General features: G+C 36.6%; 1 protein-coding gene and 1 non-coding gene across 3 annotated transcripts in view; both read right to left on the minus strand.

Moving 5' to 3' along the window:
• LOC124357748 overlaps positions 1 to 23,576 on the minus strand; it is a 528,868-nt gene that overhangs the window by 73,996 nt on the left and 431,296 nt on the right. The window lies entirely within an intron of this gene.
• Positions 6,483 to 6,554, minus strand: Trnat-ugu. The gene has a single exon. It is a non-coding gene; the product is annotated as a tRNA-Thr (tRNA).

Raw genomic sequence — 23,576 nt, forward strand, 5'->3', positions numbered from 1 at the left:
ATCGACAGAATTAAAAATTAAAAATTGGAAACCCCATTCACCACCGTTTATTTTTTATGGCATCTACTTATGCAATTCCATTATAATCCACTGTAAAACAAGAAATAATTAATTACATTATGCAAATATACCGAGCCTATGTAACGAGGATTACTCAACGAAATAGTACCGCAAATTAAATCACGTTTAATAATAATTAGGTCCATAAAATTTGTCGAGATCAAATTACAATCCCAATTACGATAATGAACGGGCCGGAATAATTAGACAATTACATAGGCGTGTTAAATAATACTTAAAATCGATGTTTAATCACCACCTCCACACATCGCAGCGCTGAGTGGTCACTGACGGCCACTGATTGATTGATTGATAGCTTCTGCTCAGCGCGCGGCTGTTAGTGGCCTCTGGTCGGTGGCTGCGCGGCGCGGCGGACGTGTGGCCTTCACTGTCCCGGTGGCCGGCACGCGCTCTTATCTTCAACTCTGATAAGCGCCGCGCCACACTCAGCCCGCAGTGTTACTTGTGTTTGTTATCCCTGCCCCATTTGATAAATAGATGACGAGAAAATCAATGATAGTAATAGCTCTCACTCAATGATCTGTACACGTTAAATACATACCTAAAGTTCAACGTCAGTAACTGGTATTGGTTTGAACAAAATCGAATATATACAATATCTAATACGTCACGTTTGAAGGTTTGGATGAATAATAGGATTTTGGCCATCGTTATATGTTACAGAATGAAGCCTATAACACAAACGTTTCGGGGATTGAAATCAATCCTCCTCATCAGGTTAGGAGGTATTTAATACATTACAAATACAAAAATTACAAAGATTACAAGACACATTAATACCTCACCACCTGATGGAGAGAATAGATATCAATCTTCGAATCGTGTTATACATTTTGTACCATATAACGATGACAAATGTCCGAAATCCTGTTATCCTTCCAAACCTTCTATTGTCAATAACAAACTTGAAACAAAGGAAGGAAGGAAGGTTATTTTTACTAAACACTAATTTAATAGGAAAAGTTATCATTACGATAAATAAGGACCAATAAGATAAGTAAGGACCATCAGATAAAAGTAAAGATGTACACTAGATTAGTGGCCAAACCCGTATTATTATTACAATTTAAAAATCTCCATTTAACACTTACAAAACTAATGACAGTGTTTTCCACCTACACCCTTGTCCACCTTCAACTTCAATTTTCTACCTAGATGATTGACCAATATTCCTAATAGCGGATAAGTTATAACTAATGTACCGTAAATAAAAAAAAACAAATAAATGTTTAATAACAATCAACATACCATGTTTTATCTATCATAGTGTTAGAGAGGGCTTCTTAGCCCTAACTTCGCCTGGTAAAATAAGACTACTTTACTTTATTTTTTACTTTAACATAGGCTATATACAATTTAATTTGATTACTCTTTCAATAATAAGGCATTGTTATAAACAACTTTTAACCTGATACTTTTAAAAACCTATAAATAATTAACAAATATTAATATAAATTTAAAATATTACAACATAATAAATGTAAATTTAGGTTCAAATTACGTCCCACGTGACAAAATGAAAACAGCTGTTAAAATTATTTTAGACAGTTTAATTATGTCAAGATTTAGAAGAAACCTTCGTATTCTAAGTGTCAACATTATGCTTGGGTTCTTATTTAAATAGTTATATGTGAATATATTGATTAGTAATTACAGCATAAGTAGTCTCTATTGTAATAATAAACGAGTAAGATTTAAATCAACTTTTACTAAAACTAGCTTATGTAACAAAAGCGCTTACAGTGGACAACGTAGCGTAAGTGCTTCAAACTAAATTCAAGCTCTAAGCTAGACGTTCACAGACGAAAGGTTTTTATTCTTATTCCTAATAGAGAAAATCTTAATTTACTTCTTAAGCTTGCTCTACGTTTTTGTAGTAATTTTGATTGCAATCATAAATGGAAAGAATGTCTGAGTTAAACCAATTTGAAAGCTCTGATGAAACACAATAGAAACACAACAAAATCGCTTTTAATAAAGTTTAAAAAGCTACATGAACACCTCAGTGGTAGTTATGTTACAAAATGTCATGATAATATTATGAAAGATTCTTGGGGCAATTGGAAAATTTAAAATTAAATGTAACTAATAGTAAGTCCACAATTTCCTATCTAACTAACGAGTTCTCTGTAGGCATGATCTTTGATTGTATTAGTTACACAGAAATCTCATCCAATGTTATAGTAGACTACGGGAAACATCAGCGCTAGTTACGTTGCGCAGCCCTAGCATCGGCCCTCAGAACTAACTGAAATAATCTCCCGGACCTCAGCATATCTCCGTATGAATGATTTATCTTCTGTGTAACTAATAAATCAAACGCACGATACTGTACCGCCGAAATGCAGGAAGCGATTATCTAGAGTTACGTGCAGTGAGAAGTACATAAGAGAGTATAACATTACGGTTATTGCGGATAAATTACTATCATCCATATTTAAGGATAACTATATATCAAGTGTTGTAGTGAGGTGAGCGAGTGTGCGGAAGTTACACAAGCTGACATTTGGTCCGGGAAAGCCGACGGACTGGGCGGCGGCGGCAGCGGCTGCGGTACAGGCGCGGTGCGCTCCCGCCCTTCTAATTACTGTGAAAGTTATCGCGCATATTATATCCCGGTATCGCTGCACTGCACTGCGCACGGCTTCACTACTGGAGCCAGTATCAGCTACAGCTACCTCGGGCTTTCTCCCTACACCGCTGCAGTAGAGGTCACTTGCCTCATCATTGGCAATAATAATCTCTTTATTGCCTTATTTTAACAATTTTACATCACGATCGTCAATAATTTTAGTCAATTCACAGGGTTTCATCAACACATGCACACCTTTGTACTCACAGTTCATACAATCATTCAAGACACAGTCGCATTGACCTCAGATCCAGCAATTTCAAATATCCCAGCGGATCATGAATTCATCAACAGAGTAGAAATCCTTGGACATCAAAAGGAGTTTGAGACGCGTTTTAAATTGATTTTGGTTATTGGAAATTTGTATTTCTTCAGGGAGCCTTTTGATTAATCTGACACCAACTTCGTGCTGTAGATGTTGCGCTAATGTCAGTCTGCGTTGAGGAGTTCGAAGGTTGTCCCTGCCTCTAGTTTAATATTGAACGTTCCTGCCACTAATCAAGGCGCACCTTGATCTGCAGTACATGATCACATCGAAAATATAGAGGCAGGGCAAAGTCAGTAATCTCAAATTCCTGACAGATTCCATACGTGATTTTCTGTAATTCAAATTTCCAATGATTCTGACAGCCTTTTTTGGAGTGTAAAGATTCGCTACATTTTGTGTTTCTGCTCAACCTCCCCAAAGTCTATTCCATACCTAAAATAAGAATAAACATAGTAGGCCTTTTTTTTAATTCTGGGAACAAAATTTTGCTAGATTGCGCAGAGCATAGATACCTGTTGAACACACATAGGCAAGTGGTATATTTAAAAATACTGCAAGGCAGTAAATGACTCTGGGGATAAACGGTACAGGAAAACCCGACGAAGAGTTTGTTAGAGAACTATACTGCCGTACGAGGCACACCATTGCTAGTCTGGCTTGTGAACAATAACCTATTAAATAAACTATTGTTTAAGGCACTTAACCAAACACACCATTGTATTTACTGTTTAAACTGCATGAGTGTAGCAGATTAATTTCTTGTGATAACACTAATATTAAAATTATTGATATCGCAGTACACTATTAGTAAAAAATAAATCCAAATGTCCAGGCTTGCAATGATATGTATCCTACTATTGTGGTTTTCATACTATGATGTACTTAGTAAAAATTCAGTACATACAAATCTGAAGTAATTTAGATAAATTTCGATTTATCTGGGACTATTTTAACAAGTTGGGACAGATACGATGCATAAATCCTTTACCTTGTTTCCCGTTAAAGGTATTCTTGATCTGCCATCACCGCCGAAGCCTGCTCCTTATACTGTGAGTCTTCACCATCAACGTGTGCAGTTTTACGTTCAGGATCCAACTTGCATGTTGGAATCAACTAATGGATCTTGACTGCAAAACTCAGAATTGGTTGGATCCCAAATTGTTGAGCAAGTTTGTAAATAGATTATGGTAATAAACTTAGAGGAACAAATCAGAAAAGTGAACTGTTATGGGTTGGATCCCTAATACAAGCGTTAAATTGCAGATTACCCTCGCAGTTCAGCAGTTAATAACAGTGTTGATTCTGAGGTTTAACATAGACTGGGTGACAAACTTATACAGCGTTTGGCTACTTACCGTCAACACTTTACGGCACAGTCTGTACAAGTATTATAATTTCCAGTAGACCCACTGTGTCTGGCACTGACGATCTAATTCAGTGATTGATTGGTTGACTAAGTTGTAATATTGTTACAAACCTAAACGGCTATTGTGGCGGCGACCATACGTTAGTAATAAACGTTACTAATCGGTTCCCATTTGCGTTGAATAATAGCCTGCACAACAGATGCTTATCTTGATTATCGGATAAGATAACGACCTAATAATTTCTATATTGCCACGAGTAATTGTCTGAAATACTACTGAGTAATCACAATATGACACATCCTGAGGGTGACACGAGATCCTTTTCGTGAGGAATAAGAGAAATAAGAAATTAATCGAGGATTATGGTTTGAAGAGTGAAATGACTATGACTTGGTTCATGACCGATTGCATTGTGCTTAATTATTTTAAAAATACAATAATGGTGTTAACTTCATATGGTTGTCACTTAACGCAATACAAAATGTGGACACGGCATAAGTAGGCATGAACAGATTATGAATTATTTTGTTTGTACCCTAGCGTAAATCTTTGGAAGATTATATAATTGAGAGTATTTAAAGAGTTCGAAAATAATATAATCAATTCATCGCACATTTGCAGACAATTTACTTCTCCTTGGCATGGTAGTTGGTAGGACATAAATAAAATAGCAAGAAATGTACATGTTGTAGAATGTTTCTATTATGCTTGCAGTATAGATTTCGAATTTAGAGTACAGGAATGCATTGGTAGGGAAAATTAATTTTTATTTCGGATATATATGTATAAAACTATTGGTAAAAGACCTTTGAATAATCTTTCTAAAACAAAAAAATAAACTCTTTTATTATTTCATAAGCTTGCTATATGTATAGAAGCAGGATTTACAGGCACCTTATCTTATAATCAGGTTTAATGGCTGAAAAAGTTGAAGTTAATAAGGATATGTATTTTTCACAGAATATAAAAGACCACCAGAAGGAAAAATATATGTTTTTTATATAAAAAATATTAATCTTTAAACAAATTCACCAAAAACATTAAAAATTTAATTGGGCCTGGTTACAAAGTTGCTTAAATTTCCTTCCATAAAACATGTACTGCAGGACGTAAAAATAAAAATTGTTTTGCGTTTCGTTTCCACAATTAAAAAATTATTAATTTCAAAAACCCATCATGCTTTCTTCAAGCATTAAGAGCCAATTGGAAGTATCAGCTATGGTTCCTTAATTGTTGACAGATCAAAAGTTTATTCGCAGCGAAAGCGGCTTCAGCCTCGACCGCCCGCAGTTATTGACCGCTGAGGCAGTTGCTAACTACATTGAGTTAAATGGGAGTTTTTATCACATCGACAGCGGATTACGAACTTTCACAGAGTTGCAAATTCCAAAACCTAGGCGTGCTGTCGCACTGCTCTTGTTGCCATAGTGCTAGTGAAGTGAGATGTGCCATCGATTGAATTCTGTGTTTATAACACATGACGATTCTTGAAACTTAAGGTCCAAACTCTAGTATATTTCTTGATTTAAGTACTATAATTTTAATAAAGAATATGTCATTAATGAAAAAAAAGAAAGCGTCACCATCCGCATTAATCACGTGGTTGGGCTTGACATTGCATTCTTTTACAATTAATTATTTCTTTGATATCTTGATATAACCAAGACGATTGGCTCCATTTTCCTACAAGAGCCGATGTTCTCATAATCTTCACAACATGGCCTGGAAGGGGTTTCGATACGAAATCATTGTGGAAAATTAGAGGCAGCTTAAGTACGCACTTGACATCCACCAAACTTTGAGAAATGAGCAGGAGAGGTTTTAAATATTGTGTAGAAATAGTATAGACAATATTAATATTACTGTAAAACTAATAATAAAATGATTTTAAAACCCTAATAGATCTTTTAACGATTTCTGCAAGCCATGCAATGGAACAAATCTCCGAGATCAATCAACTGATGAACACAACAGAAGAAAAATTACAACAATAATATAGATGTCATATTTTTTGAAATATAAAAATATTATGGAAAATGTAGTTTAATAACTTAATTAAAATAATAATATTTAAAAGTTTGGTAAACTGTTTATTGTAAAAGGACTGAAACTGAATGCAGTCGCAAAAAGTAAGTGCCTCCTGTGAGGATCGAACTCACGACCGCTGGTTTACAAGACCAGCGCTCTGCCACTGAGCTAAAGAGGCGCTGAGGAGAAGACGAGTTATTTATAATGTTCAGATTTGGCTATACATCTTATGAAGTTGAAAGACTTGTAGAATAAGCGATATACGTACGTAACAACATAATTTATTGCTGTTTTGGAATGGGGCTGAAAATGAACAGTCTCACACGAAACTTAAAAAATATAAATTTGTTGGGTTTTTACTATAGATGTATAAGTTATAGAAGAAATTATTGAAAAATTAATATTTAAACACTTTGAATTGCACTAAAATAACATTTATGGACCCTCTGCAATATTAAATCAAGGTGCTATAAATGAATTTTTCTGCGAGCAAGCTCCCCTCCCTCTAATAGGACAGCTGGTGACACCTTCCCCCCCCCTCGCCTACATACAAGCGACATCGAACGTTGATGTGGAAAAGTGGCAATTTAAATGCAAATTGTGGCTTTAAGTCAACACTGATAGTGTGTGCGGAGCTGAGCAGGTTGACAACACGTCTATTGAAATGCGATTGACTCCCCACGCCCTGCAGCACACGGCAATAACGGGACACGGATGTGATTGATGGAGGCTTTACATTCGGTCGCAGAAAGATGAACGCGTGGAGTACTAAGTTGTAGAGTTTTGGGACAAATCTCTACTCTAATACTTCGAGATTTGCTTCATTGATGCGTCACTATTTTTTACTTTGTTTCATATTCGCACAAACTATCCATCCCCTCTCCAAGTTTTAAAAGACATTCCCAAATGACACAAAACATTATTTGAGAAAGTGTCTTGCAGTATCTATGATTTTAAAAATGGGTTGTCTCAAAGGTTGCTACGTGATTTTGACTCATTTACCCAAACAATCTAATTATATTTTTATTATTTTTTATGAATAATTAGTGCTTTGAAAGTGTTAGGGCATCTTGCTCTGTTCGGGAAGAATATTTAATAACATTTGACCATATTAATAAACTATTTAAAATTCAAATGTTTACAACTCTTAAATACCTTTGTCTTTCAAATTGCCTAATAATTGTTTCCATTCCTTCGAATGTCTCGCTATTGATGTCGTTATTATTCCACTACATATTTTTTATACTTTAAATCAAGTGTTCCCGATTAAATCCAAGTAAGACGCTACGCCGCGCTTGGCACATTACACGATAAATAAACTAAAGGCTGGAAGTGACGGAAATGCTGACGCGGCACGGCGCTTGCGGCACTTTGTACTGCGAGCAAGTGAGAAGTGGGGGATTATTTGCAGAGGTATTTTGGCAGCGCGGCTTGTGGTCCCGCCAAAATAAACATCTCAACCCCAGACACAACATCTCCGAAAACACTTTTTTACAATAAACCCACAAACAGGCTGTCCCTCCTTCTATCCTCGATAACTTATTTTCAACGACTCTTGTAAACGAAGTTGTAAACAAGGACACAGCTGACAGTGGCTTGACACCGCACGAAACCCCAAATGTGGGCCAAATTGAAAAGTGCGCGCTCCCAGAGAGGAGATTGTGTTTAGAAAGTGCGCGGTGTCTGCTGACGCGGGCGGCGACAGAGGGATACGGCCACGCACTCCGAAAGAGGTTAAGTCGAGAGAAATCAAGAGAAGAAAGTGGCGCCTCGCTCGCTGTGTGGCGGCTAACGGCGCAGTTAGTAATTTCACGGCTGGAAGATATCTGCCGCTCCACAACTACTACGTGATTGTAAACTGACTTCTATTAATAGAAACTGAAACAACTTAACATCGTAAGCGCCAGCGTAAGGGGTTAGAAAAGGACATAACTTTAAAATCGCTCTGTCAAAACTGGCTGGGATTTATCTACAGTGATCCCATACACTGTGTTCCTATAATGTAGGCCCATTTTCCAAGACTCATCTATTAATGGTTGCAGTCATACCACAGTCATGATCAGTTCCAAAAACCGCTCGGTACTCCCCAAGAAATACACCCCATACTTGGACGAGAAATGTCACAAAAATATAATTTGTTATGTACGGTCCAATAGTGAAACAATCATCTTCCAAGAAAACACTGCTTGTTCAACAATATTATGGTCTATAAGCAAACAGCATGTGTAAAGCAGTGTAATGTGTAAAATACCTGTAACACGTGATAACGTAGGCACTAGAGCCAAATTTTCGTAAAAGAAACAAGGTTTTTAGGTAGATGGGGTTTGTACAACTTTGTGAAACTTATTACAAAATAATATTGTAACAGATTCAAATCAATAGAACATTTTTTGGACAAAACTGAAATTGTTTGAAAAGTACGTTTAATTGTTGAAATTAAAAGCCTAGTTCGTATGATTGAAATGATAAAAAAAAAACTAGTAAAAGAGGATTTAATTAAAATATTGTTTGTTTGTTACAGTGTTTTCTATCTACTTTTACATGCATAATAATTTTTTTTAACTTTTCCCGAAAATCCAGTACCTATTTTTTATAACGGAATACAAGACCAATTGTTATCACAAATAGAAAACTATTTTACTTTGCACTTATAACTAATTTGCTGTATAAACTAGTAAAATAGAATTCTTATAAACACCAGTCTTTATTACAAAAATAACAAACTAAATATGGATGCACCAAATTGAACATAGCGTCTCTGTTCGCGTCCAAATTGACGCAAGAGGTACGAAACCGATGCTCTCCAACTGCAATAACAACACTCGAGAACTATCCCCTCAATAACAAACAGCTCGTGGAGTGTTATTGCGATGATTGAGCACTTCAAGAGGTAATAACAATAACACGGTGAGGATCTCTAACACCGCCCCACATATCCTATCTGACTTCGGCACTCTTCTGCCAGTATAAACCTTAGCTTGTGTTTGGCACTGACCTACAGTACTTATAAAACATCAACTGTAATTAATAAAGCAAATACTAATTTAACTTAGTGTACAAACTGTATTTTAACAATCACAACACTACAGATAATTATAAAAAGTAACCCATTATTTAGTTAGTAATTTGCAAAATTCATGAAAATAGTGTGATTAGGCCATTAAATATATTTATAAATTTAGGCTATTTAATATTAGGCTACTATAAATAAAATATCTAACTGTTACGAGTAATGATGTAACATGTTCTCATTTATAAATTAAGAGAGAATCCAAGAACACGGTGTAGTTTACTACAACACAAATATTGCAAGTGTGGCCTGTGGCAAATAAACTATTGTATCTGTAACTATTGTACATTTAGATCTGAGATATGCTATATCGTTTAAACTTCGCATGAGTATATGGGATTATTGCCATAAAATTGGTATTAACACTACTACTTCCGATCTTTTTAAATTATCAATAAATATTGTAGCAATTATTACTCTTGTACAATCACACTTGAATAATGTAAAAAATAACAACATTTAAACTCATAACATTGATTAAATAGGTAATAGATAAACTTTGACTTCCCTTATAGCTGACCATTACAATTTTGTTGACAAACAGAGACATAAAGTATTAACTACACAAATGAACACTATTTCTGTATAATAATGAATATATTATACACGCGTAGGTCAGCTAAACTGTTAAGATTGGAATCATCCCTAGGTCTCTCTAGAAATTACAATTAATTATTTGACTTAATATACCAACGAAATAAATATCCTATTCACCAGTTACTCAAATGTAAATTTAGTGTGCAACTATAATTTTTAAATGTCAAATTTTGGACACACTAATAATTATTTCGGTTTCTTCATGCAAGTTATTATAACATATATGATGTGTTACCCCACGCTTATCAAACATTTGAAAGGTCACAAAAATCTTGAAAGTTGCGACTAATTTAAAAATTTATAATTGTAACAAAGTGTTATGTACATATAAAGTCAAAAATTAAGACGTGTTGAGGTATACAAAAACATATATTATACCTCGATACATATAACATTCTGAACTGAATCACTAATTTTGTAGTTTATTAGTAGCAGATCCCATTACCTAACGGGTCTGGTGACAGATTCCGGTCACCATCCGAGGTGGACCGCAAATCACAAGTCCTTCTAGATAGAAGTTCTTGTATAAAATGTAAGGCCAAAAATAAAAAAAAACTCCTTCTTGAATACAGACTTACCAACCTCCAACCATATCAAGGTGTATCTGTACAAAATCCGGTTACAACCAATTTCGTCAACAGTCGTATCACTGCTATGTTACTGTTTACGACCTCTAAAAATGTCATATGGCCGTTTCCGCCATTTTGAAATGTACAAAACGTATTGGAAAAAGTTTTAACGTCACAAAATTTCTAAATCACCTTCAAAATTTGCTTTTCGATCCTTATTAAGTGTGAGATATTGGTGCATTCTTTAGACAGAACGTGCGGAGGAGACTTTGACAGTCTTTGAAACTTACAGTCAAAGTGTAGTTAAGTCAATATTTAAAGAAATACGCAAGATTAGTTTAAATTATATTACGGTGTGTCATTTGAAACGATGGACTATGGACATTTTCACCGTTGTGTTAAAACTATGCATGAATGATATACGTGTGTGAATTATGTTTGAGTGATACATCTGAGTTGTGAAATGATTTTCCGTTTTAGTTTATCTAGCCTCCTAGCTGGATGACCAGTTTATAATTATGACGTACAACGTTCTTGTAAACATTGACTTTGGTATATATGCATGCCCTGAGCTTAACCAATCATTTAACCTCATGTATTACGATTTCAAAACTGAAGATGGGAGTAGATTCTAGGTCTCAAAACGTTGTTTCCGTTGTAACAAGTAATGATAGAATTTCGAGTTTAGCTCCAGTTCACCTTCCTTTTATTGCAGCGTCTGGTATCTGACGCTGTCTCAGACTTGGCTCCTTGAATCTGGAGTCATGTTCCGTCTGAAGAAATCCAAAGAAATTCGACGACGAAAAAGCTCAAAACGGAATATCATGTAGAAAACTCGGTTGCTCCACCGTGCTTAGAGATTGTGTCTAATCACATCGTAGTGCACCCAATTGTGTACAATGAGACTACCACTTCACCTATTTATATGTCTCTGATGTCGAAACAATGTAAATGTTCCGTTTTGAGCTTTTTCTTCGTCGACCTTCTTTGGATCTCTTCAGACGAACATGACTCCAGATTCCAGGAGTCAAGTCTGAGACAGTGTCAGATACCAGACGCTGCAATAAAAGGAAGATTAATTGGAGCTAAACTCGAAATTGAATTGAATCAACCCTTTCTACCATAGCTATGTTATGTGTATTAATTATTATAGCATGTTCACAATCCTGTTTATGTAAGGCGGCACACTGTTACAATTTAATTCTAAATATAACTTCCAAACAACTTATTTAAAGAATCTATCATCTCCATTAGATACAACAATGGATAACGAATAATATTTAATTCGTTGCCTAAGATAAAGCTTTAGTAGGGTTACGGCGTGGCGCGGTGGAGAAGGGCGGCGGAACACCGACCGATACCGGGCTATCTCAGCTTTCTCCCGATCTTGTAAACCACTTGTAATCGATGGCGCTAGATATTCGCGATAAGTCGCGGACAACCAGTTACTAAACGAGGTGCCGGCCAACCGGTTGTTATCGGGATCGCTGCAGCTCGCCATTCTCGACATTTCAAGCGAGCTTTCGGAGGTTTTGCCCGAATAGTCCGACACTAACACTTCTCGCGCCGGCTCTTATGATTTATACGAGTGTGCCAGCCACACGAGTCAAAATGTGTACTGATTCTATCTTGACAGGTAACCTGAACGTTTATTTTAGTGACTCCGAAATCCTGTGTTGTTGACAGTATATATAAAATGGATAATCTAATACGGACTAACATTTTTATGGATCATTATCACTTGATTTTATTAAAATTACACTTTTAATAAAAATATTAACTATATCCTAAATTCACAATTCAGTCATTTCATGGACTAGGTTAAGCCAATGGACACAGTATTTAGTAGTAGTAGTGTTTCTCCGGTGATTATACAATTTTAACTATTTTGAAAGCTAGTATTATGATTAGGTAGTGAGATACCACAAAATGGCCTAACTTATGGTTTTATCTTCGTCTACAAAATAAGGAGCTCATTCATTCATTCACAAAACATACGTTGTATAATTTTCTCCGGAACGTTTTAAAAGTACCAACAGGCTATGTTTGAGCACGCTTCCACAGTTATTGACTGTTCTTTTTGCAAATTTGTAAAATTTTCTTGGCGTTACCGTTAATACCAATATTGGATGAGCGTTAGCGAAGCCACTAACTCGAAGGACTGAAAATTACATTTCTCTCTGTCAGTCCGCACGATATCTCCAGAACGAACTGACCTATCGACCTAAAAAATATCTGTATAGGCAACATCGAGTTGTATATGATTTCACTCCATAGAAAATGACCCAACATAAGCGAATAGTTTTACATTGGTTTTATGAGTAACCATGATGATAACGAAAACATTGCAGAACAATCTCAGTACAATCATTTACATTCCAAAGTAACACACGTAGCCTAAAGAAAGGAGGTGAAGACTTCAAGCGTGTTACACGACACTTGACGTGGCGTACCCCCCCCCCCTTGTAATACCATAACTACCGTAAATATCAGACGAGTATTCTCCTGGTTTACTACCACAGGCGGACAATTGAGACAAAGACTGCAGGTTTAGAGTTTTTACAGCGCAACGTAGCCGACGCTGCCTTGTGAATAATCGATTACGCCGGTAGGTGGCATGGCGGAAGAGCGGCGCAAGGTCACATGAAGGTGATCTCCTGGCTGCGGCGTGTAGACACTGCGGCGTGTATGTGATGTGTGAGCGAGGAGCTATAGATCGCACCGCTACCGCTGCTCTAGCTACTCACGCCCGCTCGCGCCTCGCACAGGTGTTAAACCGCTCACCACTCCACACTATTAGCGTCGCCCAGCCAACTACTTAGTGGAGAAGAACTCAAACAAAAACATATGGCGCAGAGTATTAAATCTGTACACTGTACTACAGCTACCTCGTTCTGCACTGGACAAAAAGCGTGCCCCTCTTTCTTCAAACCATAACGCTGGAATGGCACGCAGAGTGAAACGAATTCAACGCCAATATTTATTGTGGTGCAATAGTTTTTTATACCTTTTAAAGAAAATATTGGTTGCAGGATTTTAAAATACCTTTAAAAATAGTGTTTTACTTCCACGAAGAGTATCTTACGATCAAGTTCAGAGGAAACGGTTGAAGATAATGATAAGTACTTTTTTACAATATTTACAATAAAATATGACTGGAGGGAATGATATGGTTCTTATTTATCAAAATAGTTAGTTTGGTTAAGAATATTTTTTATTACAAATACATGTTATTTTGTAAAATTATATTTAGCTAAAATAAAACTTCATTAAGACATATAGAAATAAAAACGTGTTAACTTACTCCCTGAAACTATAACTCGTATATGTACTATAAGAAAAAAAATGTAATGAGTTTTTATTTGGACCTTATTAAGGCCGGTATCGACAGTGCGAGGCTGCTCGCTGCCAATGCCTCGTGCCATCTGCCTCAGGGTGAGCTTTTCAGCTAGCAGCTAGTTTGTAACCACGAATGCTCACTGCGAGCACGCGAACCACTCGCATTCGTAGTGAAGACAGTCGGGACAATTTGTTTTTTTTTTTAGAAATGCGCAAGTTGCTGCCGCTGCTTTTATTGTGATGGCGACGACTATCAGGAAAAAACTACAGAAAAAAGCTACGTAAACCCCGTTGGTGGGTCAAAAAAATTTATCGAAATCGGTTCAAATATGTGAACAGACTCCTAGAAGAAGTGCCAAATTTCTTGCGAATGTCCAAGCAAGATTTGAACATTTAATTACATTGATAGAGCCTAATTGTCTGATCATTTCATGATTATCCATGATGACAGTTTCGTTGTGGAGGTTTGTTGGTTTGCAGTGCAGAATTGTGTCTTGTACGGTGCGAGGCAGACAGCGCAGGTATCCACTTGACGCACAGCTCGGAGCGAGGCACCTTTGAGCACTGCTCTAAAATCGACAAGCACACGGCTCACCTCACATTGTGTGACGCAAACGCCTCATAGCGAGCAACCCCGGTATCCACAGTCCGAGGCAAAGCCGAGCATTCGCCAAGAGGCATTTGCAGCGAGCAGCCTCGCACTGTCGATACCGGCCTTTACAATATTGCCTAAATTTTCTATTGTTAATACAATAATAATTACTTGTAGGGTAATCAAGAAATGTTCCACTTTTTTGTTTTCAGAGAAGTTATCTTAAATGAAAATCGACTGCACCACCTTAAAAACATCGTATGTGAGGAGGCTATCTTTACAATGACACAAAGAAGCACTACTTGTCCATTTAGTAGCGCAAACACAAGCCTCATAGTTTTGAGACTGCGTAAAGTCTTATGGATTTAAGTAAAGTTTATGTACAAGCCGGACTTTTATTAAGCGTGACTTTTAGACTCCTGATTTTGTAACGTTACAGCATTCTGACAAAAAAGCGCTAACCATATATAACATAGCGTATATACAGTAATAACGTATAATAACATAAATTATGCTTATTGTTTAATTCAAATAATGTTTTGACAGGAAAGGTGTGGCCAAACTGGGACTATTTTTGCCGAGCTAAAATGTGACTGATTTTCTGAAAACTGTAAATTGTCACACTGAAAAAGTCACAAAGTCACAACACCGTTCTTGTGGAATTTATGGCTATTAGCGGAGCTTGAAACTAAATGCTTAATTAAGATTAAAAGGCTCCACTACTAAGAAAGTTCCACTTATTACACTCATTTGGCTGGGGAATAGATTCAAAAGTTTTACCAGAACATTCAACTACGTGGGAGGAGGGGGTTATAAATGCAATATGAAGCGAAAAAAGACTAAAAAACCTGAATTCTCTGTGTACTATCATATGATAAAGAAACAAAATACTACAATGAATGGGTTAGAGTAATTTTAAATTGGATTCCCGAGAAGTTGCCTCATTCTATATATTACTGAAACAGTTTATTTTAAATAGATCTGTACTAGAATAAAAAAAGATCCGTTGTTCTAACTAAAATCAAAGCAAACGCCATTTGAGTAATGTACTTTCTTCTTTTTTATGTTCTTTCTTCTTATAGGTGGTTAAAGTTATTGTATGCAACTTTGATCAAATGTTACTCATATATATTACTTTGAGTCTGACTAAAATCATTTGGCATTCTGACCAATTTAACCCAAACTCAAAAACAGTTGAGTATTTGTGAAAGTCCATTGAAAGTATCACAATGAATTTTCGTTTATGAGTAGTTTAGTGGATAATCAAGAAAAACTAATCGTGTGACGGAAAATCGAGGACTAAAATGAGGCGGCATTAATTGACGGCATGATTGAGATAACAGACGAGGCAACAATGCGCTGCGCTGATCCGTGCACGATTACAGACAGATAAGAGCCAGAGTTGCCAGCCAGTAGAGCAGTGTTGTCAATACAACACAGGCATTAATACCATTATGTAAATATACCGCGTCACCTCGGGCCTTGGGTCCGGTCCACTCTGACCTTGTTTGGTTTTGGACCTCTGCGCTCCGCCGCGCCGCCTGCGCTCTTCTGGCCACCATTTGCATACTCACTGCGCTTTTTGTGCTTCCGCCACTGGGCCTCAAGGCCGAAATGTACGATATCCACCAGACGAAAATAATTTCTGAATTGAACCCCACGAAGTTTCAGCCCAAAACATGAGAGCAATGGCCTGCGCTACACGCACCCTGGTAATAAGTGAGGAGCAGGACAGGACGGACGTGCGTGAGCGGTCAGGCCTGTGTTTATAGCGGCATCACAACACAACACCGCCTGTCCAAATAGCGGACCGTGACGTGCGACGCGACAGACCCGTCACTGTACACCATTGACGCGACACAATATTCAATACGACAACACAGTTTTAGTCACAGTTACTTTCATTTTGAACTGTTATATCTTATGGTATATTCTCCAGTTTCTAGAAAGGGATTTTCCATTCATAGACTCAAACTCAAAGGATTTGTTCTTTATTGTATACTTATTTACACCACAGCGCCACTGACTTATTTCGCATTGATTCTCCAGACCGCAGTAAAGTTATGTTTAGATCAAACTATATCGAGATTTATATCATTGGTCAGTATTTCTAAGCAGTTATTTTGCTTTTTTTCTCTCCTGTCAATTTTTCAATACGGAACGACTGTATAAACAACATGAAGTGGATCTTTTATATATCTAAGAAAATCATCCGTAAAAAACAACAACAAAAAGTAAGTATACAAATACATAGTTTACTTTGAAGAAATATTCTTCCTGTGCATTTAAAATTCATTATAAATTCTTACAATTTATAAAAGTTCCAAAATTATTGATATCAAAACACGATTCAAGTAGCAATAGACATATATCCCTTTATATTTTTTACCTTATTCTTACTCTATTACTAACATTCCAGCGTATTATTTAAATTTTATGTTGGCGGCTAGATGCAACTAGGCCTACGCACAGGCATATTGCTCATGTAGGCTTTCCAGTATTGTTATTTTTATTGTGCTATTCGTTACATATTTCTTACATTTCTTCTACTTATATAAGCTGCTGTATATATAATAATAGCTATTTCATTTAAGAACCAATGTATATATGTTACATATAAACTGCTGGAATAAACGTTATTCATTCATTCATTCATTAAGACCTCAAAGATTATTGGGAGAAGAATTTATTCCTACATCTCCCTTCCTAAACACAAAATACCTACCTGATTGCAAATGTACAGAACGTACAATACTTTATTACCAGCTCGAATCCAACAAACGCAAACGAGTGAAATGACTCATGAATGTTCCGGCGATGACACGGCTTCACAAGTCATCGTTGTCATCACCAAAGGATGACGTGAACTGACCGTCCACTTCAAGTGTCAATGACGATGTCAGTTGGCAGGGAGCCGATGTTTGTAAGCATCCGCACAGCAATCATTGCGACCGTCAATGCGTCAAGAGGTCTCTATGAGTCATCACCGCCTCTGGGACTGAACGAGATTACTTTATTGTTAAACACTGTTGGTTCTGAATCGACTGGGAAGTATGTAATTCGTATGAATCTATGTGATGCTTATTGGAATAAATTTAAATAGGTTATACAGAGAAAAGACAATCAGCATCGTTCCGAAAAGACCTAGCAAATATCACCTACGTCAAATGGTGTCTCGGTCATCACTGCCCTGGAACGGACTAGATTATTTAATAATTTAAACACTACTTAGAGACTACTTGTGGGTTATATATAACTACGTAATTTGTACTGCATTAACCTAAGTGACGGCTGTAGGAATAAGTTTAAACAAATTATGCAGACCACACCCTATCGCTATACCAACTGAGTGACATCTTTCTGTTGCTGTAAATAATTTAGGTATGTTGTGAAGTGTTTATGTTGGCTATTAACTTTAGACCACAATTTACGAACGGTAGAATTTGAGATTTATGCGAAACCATAAAGTAGCATACACTGAATGTACCTACTGGTGATTCTTCCCATTACTTTCTCGTGTTTTTGCGATGTTTCTTTTACATAGAGCCAGAGATGTAAAGCACGAATAACATCTTATTAAACACCATTTTCCAAAACAAATAAGAGTGGTTCAAGCAATTTTTACGACTAACAAAATGTTTAAACCTATAGCCTTTTAAGATAATTTCCTTCATTGCAGAAAAAGTAGAACAATTTTAATCGCTCAGCTAGAATTAAAAGTAGGAAATTTAGAAAATGTTGTAACCAGCCTCGAATAAAAATGCCTGAAGATAAAAATACTAAATTTGTACAGTACATAAATTATAACTTCAGAGAGGGGCATGTTTTTTTATTTATTTATTACTATATCTTTCAAGTTATCCAAGCAGGTTCATTCTCGATCAGATTCCTATAATTTACCGTGAAATAATGAAAATTATTTTAAATATTCCAGTCCTAAAAGTTATACCTTAAAGGGCATACTAACCAAGACCGACTTATTTTACATCGCCCAAAGCACAGTCCAGACCTGTGCCGCAACCGCTACTGTGTCTGAGAACACTGACCCTCGGCAACACCTCTGGAGATGTGATGATGCGAGATGAAAGCACAGTCCTGAACTGTGTTAAAGCTGCTACTGTGTCTGAGAACACTGACCCTCGGCAACACCTCTGGAGATGTGATGATGCGAGATGAAAGCACAGTCCTGAACTGTGTTAAAGCTGCTACTGTGCCTGAGAACACTGACCCTCGGCAACACTCTGGAGATGTGATGATGCGAGATGAAAGCACAGTCCTGAACTGTGTTAAAGCTGCTACTGTGTCTGAGAACACTGACCCTCGGCAACACCTCTGGAGATGTGATGATGCGAGATGAAAGCACAGTCCTGAACTGTGTTAAAGCTGCTACTGTGTCTGAGAACACTGACCCTCGGCAACACCTCTGGAGATGTGATGATGTGAGATGAAAGCACAGTCTTGAACTGTGCTAAAGCTGCTACTGTGTCTGAGAACACTGACCCTCGGCAACACTCTGGAGATGTGATGATGCGAGATGAGATTATCACAGAGATGGCACGGCTGCCGTGATCACTTCACTGATAGGCGGCACGGCACGCCACCGTGTCACGGATAACATGACTCCCGCACCGCTACACCATCGCCATCTCCGACACGAGATCACCGCAGATCGTCACATGATAACATACCGATCATGTTCTGCTCCAGCCACTTGACACTCTGATGATCAATTTTATATCACGACAGAAAAACGATACGTCTGGAGGCGCTAAACGACTCAACAAAAAATAAAATGAAATATACTCCTAATACAGCGTCGTGTTGTGTCTATTTTAATCGTGTCTTTCGTTCTCATTTTGTCCCATCTTTCCCTTTTGTGGAGCCAACTAATTACTACTAACAACTAAAGAAACCATGTAATACCTGTCTCTATACGCGCTGTATTTAGATAACTATTTAAACTACAACTCTCAAATTCAGTGTCGAATTTACGATGTTTTAATAGCAACACATCCGGTTCTCAGAACAACAGAATTACTAAGAACAGCAATAATGTATGCATATAATACAATTACGAAAATCTAACATATAGTCATGTTTTTACAACAGAAACACTATGTTTCAAAAACTTGTGCGTGAGCTTTTCATTTATTAGGTGTATACATTTCTTTGAAACGTAGCGTTTCTATTTGTCACAACACAGAATGATGGAATATCTCCATAAACTGTTTTCATTCAGACCATCCATCACCAATAATGAACCTAATAACGCAATGTTACAATATGTCTTGTTTATTTTAATTGTGTCTATGAAACAAAAAGGTGTGATAAGAAAATACAAATTTAGATCATCCTAATAAAAATGAAAGCTATTACATTATTAATGGTATATGGTGGCACGCCGTTTATTTAATAATTTTAATGAATAAATAACATTAATTTACTTTAATTGTATTGCGAGATATCAATCCGATTTAATCGCCGTATCATTCATTCACATATTTCTATTACTTTACAAGGAAAAAGTAATAAAAAGGTAATAACAATCTTGTGTTACCGTGATGCTTATTCTAATATAAAGGGAGGGCCACAATAATACACGGTATCATAATGGAAGTGAATTAAGACAAAGTAGTCAGGATTGTTCCATCTGTCACACTCGGGGTAACAAGTGCACTGTGAGGCGACTGTTCCGGAAACACAGCCATCTCGCCTCTAATCTACTTCCGCCGTTAATAATCTACCCTCTACGAGAGAGGAGTCGTTAATGTCACACCTATAATTGTGGCTTCTACACCGCGGCGTTCTCTTCCGTAATATTGTTTGAAAATCTGTTACCTTACAAGTTTCGTGGATTGTAGTAATTATTTGTTATTGTAATCATTATACGTAACACCTAATAATTAAAATTGCAAGGAGTGTTTCAAGCGCTTTTTAAATAACATTCGTAAATAAAGTTAAAGAGCTTCAATCAACGTTAAAAACTAAAAACAGTTTTGAGATTATAAACAAAATATAACATACAGCACAACCACGCCAAAAAATGTAAAATTCCTGGAATTCCACTCTAGAATTCTTCGTTTTTACGATTTACTGGCATTAAACATATTTCACTTATTGGCTGAGCGTTACCGAAACATTACTCGAGAGGCTAGACAAATTTAATTTCTGTCTGTCCGTACGATATCTCGTAAACAACAAACCAATAGACTTGACATCGTAATTAAAAATTTTTAATATTTATTATGAACCATAAACAATATATTTAATCCGTATACAACATGTACGTAATACCAAACACATATGGTGATATTGCAGGTATTATTTAATAAGTTATGTTACCAACTAAAAGAAACCCTTTATGTTGTTACAAGTACATTACTTAATTAATTAATAACAAATTAGCCATATTTTACTAACGTATACGCGTTAAGTAAAGTAGGATTACGAATGTTATTCACTACTGAATCCTAAATAGTTTTGGATGAGTATATAAATAAGTTTAATTGAACAACATCACACTTTGTACCGCCGTTTACTATCAAACAACAAAAATAAATGAGTCCGTAAATCATCAAAAGCGCCACTCATGGTATAAACTATCAGAAATGGATACATTCGGTTGGTGACGCGGGTGTCACGCATAATTAAATTACAGTTTGAGGGAAATTAATAACACCACCTGACTCGTTTCAGCTCGTTGAATATTTAATAACGATTTGGAATAAATTAAACCAGAAGTAATTCGACACGCTAGCACACGGAACATTTATAGTGTCGTTTAATGTTTACACGGTAAAACTAGTTTCAATTTTGTTACGTATGGATCACTTTTTGGCTGAGCGTTAGCGAAGCCTATCACTCCAGGAGCTTAAAACATGTCAGCATGATAATTCGAAAGCAAACCGACCTATAGGATTGAAATGTTGCATGAAACTTTATTTATACATAGATAAGAATAAGTTCTATGTTGGTGGATGCTCCATGATTGTCTATCGTCCTACCTGTCGATAATGACATGAGCAATACATATAATTGAGACGTTGCATTGAACGTCGGCGAAGCCAGTTACGCGACACATGGCGTTACTCCTACCTTGTTATTTAAGTACTGTTGAAAATACGTTTTTCGATTTAAGTGATCAGTTTATTGACAACAACTGAGACACTACTTTGGCTTCCATCCAGTTCACCGACACTAATACTGAACGTACAGTGAGTGAAGACCAGATTCACTGAAGGAAGACTAAAGTGAACAAAACGTAGGAAAAACAGAGTTGTTTTATTGGAACAAAAACTCACAGCGCGAGCTGATGGCCAGACCTGGTACTTCCAGTACGGGCAATCGTTTGCACATTACTAACAATTACTAACACTGACACGTCTACATTTGGGTTTATTCTTTAACAAAATCTTGTGTTGCTCTATCAATATTGTCGGTAAGTCTGGCATTCATATTAATAGTGAATACCGCGAATCAATATTGTGTTTAGTTTTCACTTGTTTGTGTAGGATTATTAGACACAGCGGTGTTTGCTTTAACACAAAACAAGGTAAAGTATACGATCCGGTCTGATAACAATATAAGATGTAGGATAATTTAAAACATTTATCAAACGAACCCTGTTTCCATGGGTCAGGAGTACGCCACACTACGTGTCGCGTATCAGGTTTCGCTGAAGTTGCGAGCAAAACTTACAGTCTATAGCTCATTATGTTTATTATAGAGATTTCCTGCGGACACGATAGACATGCAGAAATACAGAACAGAAATGGTTAAATCACACAACAGACAGTAGGAAATTCCATGGTTAGACATACACGTCTATAAAACTCATTATTTTCTACGTAGAAATGAAGTTGCAAGCAAAATATAACGTATACAGATGAAGTATGATGATATTCACATGATACATTTACAAGTTTGTCGATTAAGTTGGGTTTCATTGCAGAGTTTAAATAATAAAAGTCTACCTACTCGCATTTTATTTATACCAAGTCATCAAAAGATTATGTTTTATGTGTAATGTAATGTACTTTAGCGGTAGGTAGACTACAGTTGTTAACGCGCCACATCTTAATACATCATAATATTACTTTGTTTACAACTTTATTTATTCTGCCATCATGGTTGCCCTTAAACGCTAACGCTCAGCCAATTTCTATGAATTACACTGTCATTGAACACGGTGTTGCCTATATAACTGAAACTTAAGCAACATTTCAAGTCTTTAGGTCAGTTCGTTTTCGAGATACCGAGCGGACAGACAGACGAATACGCAGACAGAAAGAAAAATAAAACATTTCCAGCCTCACAAGTGACAAGCTTCGCTAATAATGACGGTACAGACATGTTTGATACGAGGTACCAGTGTACATGATAATTTAACTACCGATACTGACAGTCACTCTGATAACTCGCTTTGGAACACTGTTATCAGACTAATTATGTCATCTGCACTGAAAGCAAGAACTCAATACCTAAACACAAGATAGGTAGATCGCTATCTCACTACACTAAGATCCCACTCAGCAAGTCTAAAACACCGGTTCTATGTGTGTGTTTATGATAAGATATAGAGATTTTTGATGTTATCGGAATGTTTATTTATCTCACTCATTTCATTTTAAAACGCGCTATGAAGACGAATCCACTCATTAACGGATATATGGACATTTAGAAGTTTTGTCTTACGTCTTAGAAAACGAACATGTGAATTATTAATGCTTATCGAATTAATATTAATTCCCATTTAAAGTAATGGAATATCTATACTTATATAATTTTAACTAGGCATTCTTGTAAAATGTAACACAGTCCATGATCCAAGACCAAATGATATTTGTACTAATTAAATGTTACCGGTACCAGTAATTCCGGAATGGTGGGTAACGGAAACGTGCAAGGCGACGCATAGCAACATGTTGTTCCACGCTTCCTTGAAGTGCCAAAACAAGAATAATGAAGAGAGGGGAGGTGTTGACCTCTAAGGACCAGGATATTACACGTCTCTTCCTACAGTCCATTAGCTTT

The sequence above is a fragment of the Homalodisca vitripennis genome, chromosome 3, assembly GCF_021130785.1.
Source record: "Homalodisca vitripennis isolate AUS2020 chromosome 3, UT_GWSS_2.1, whole genome shotgun sequence".
Lineage (NCBI taxonomy): Eukaryota > Metazoa > Arthropoda > Insecta > Hemiptera > Cicadellidae > Homalodisca > Homalodisca vitripennis.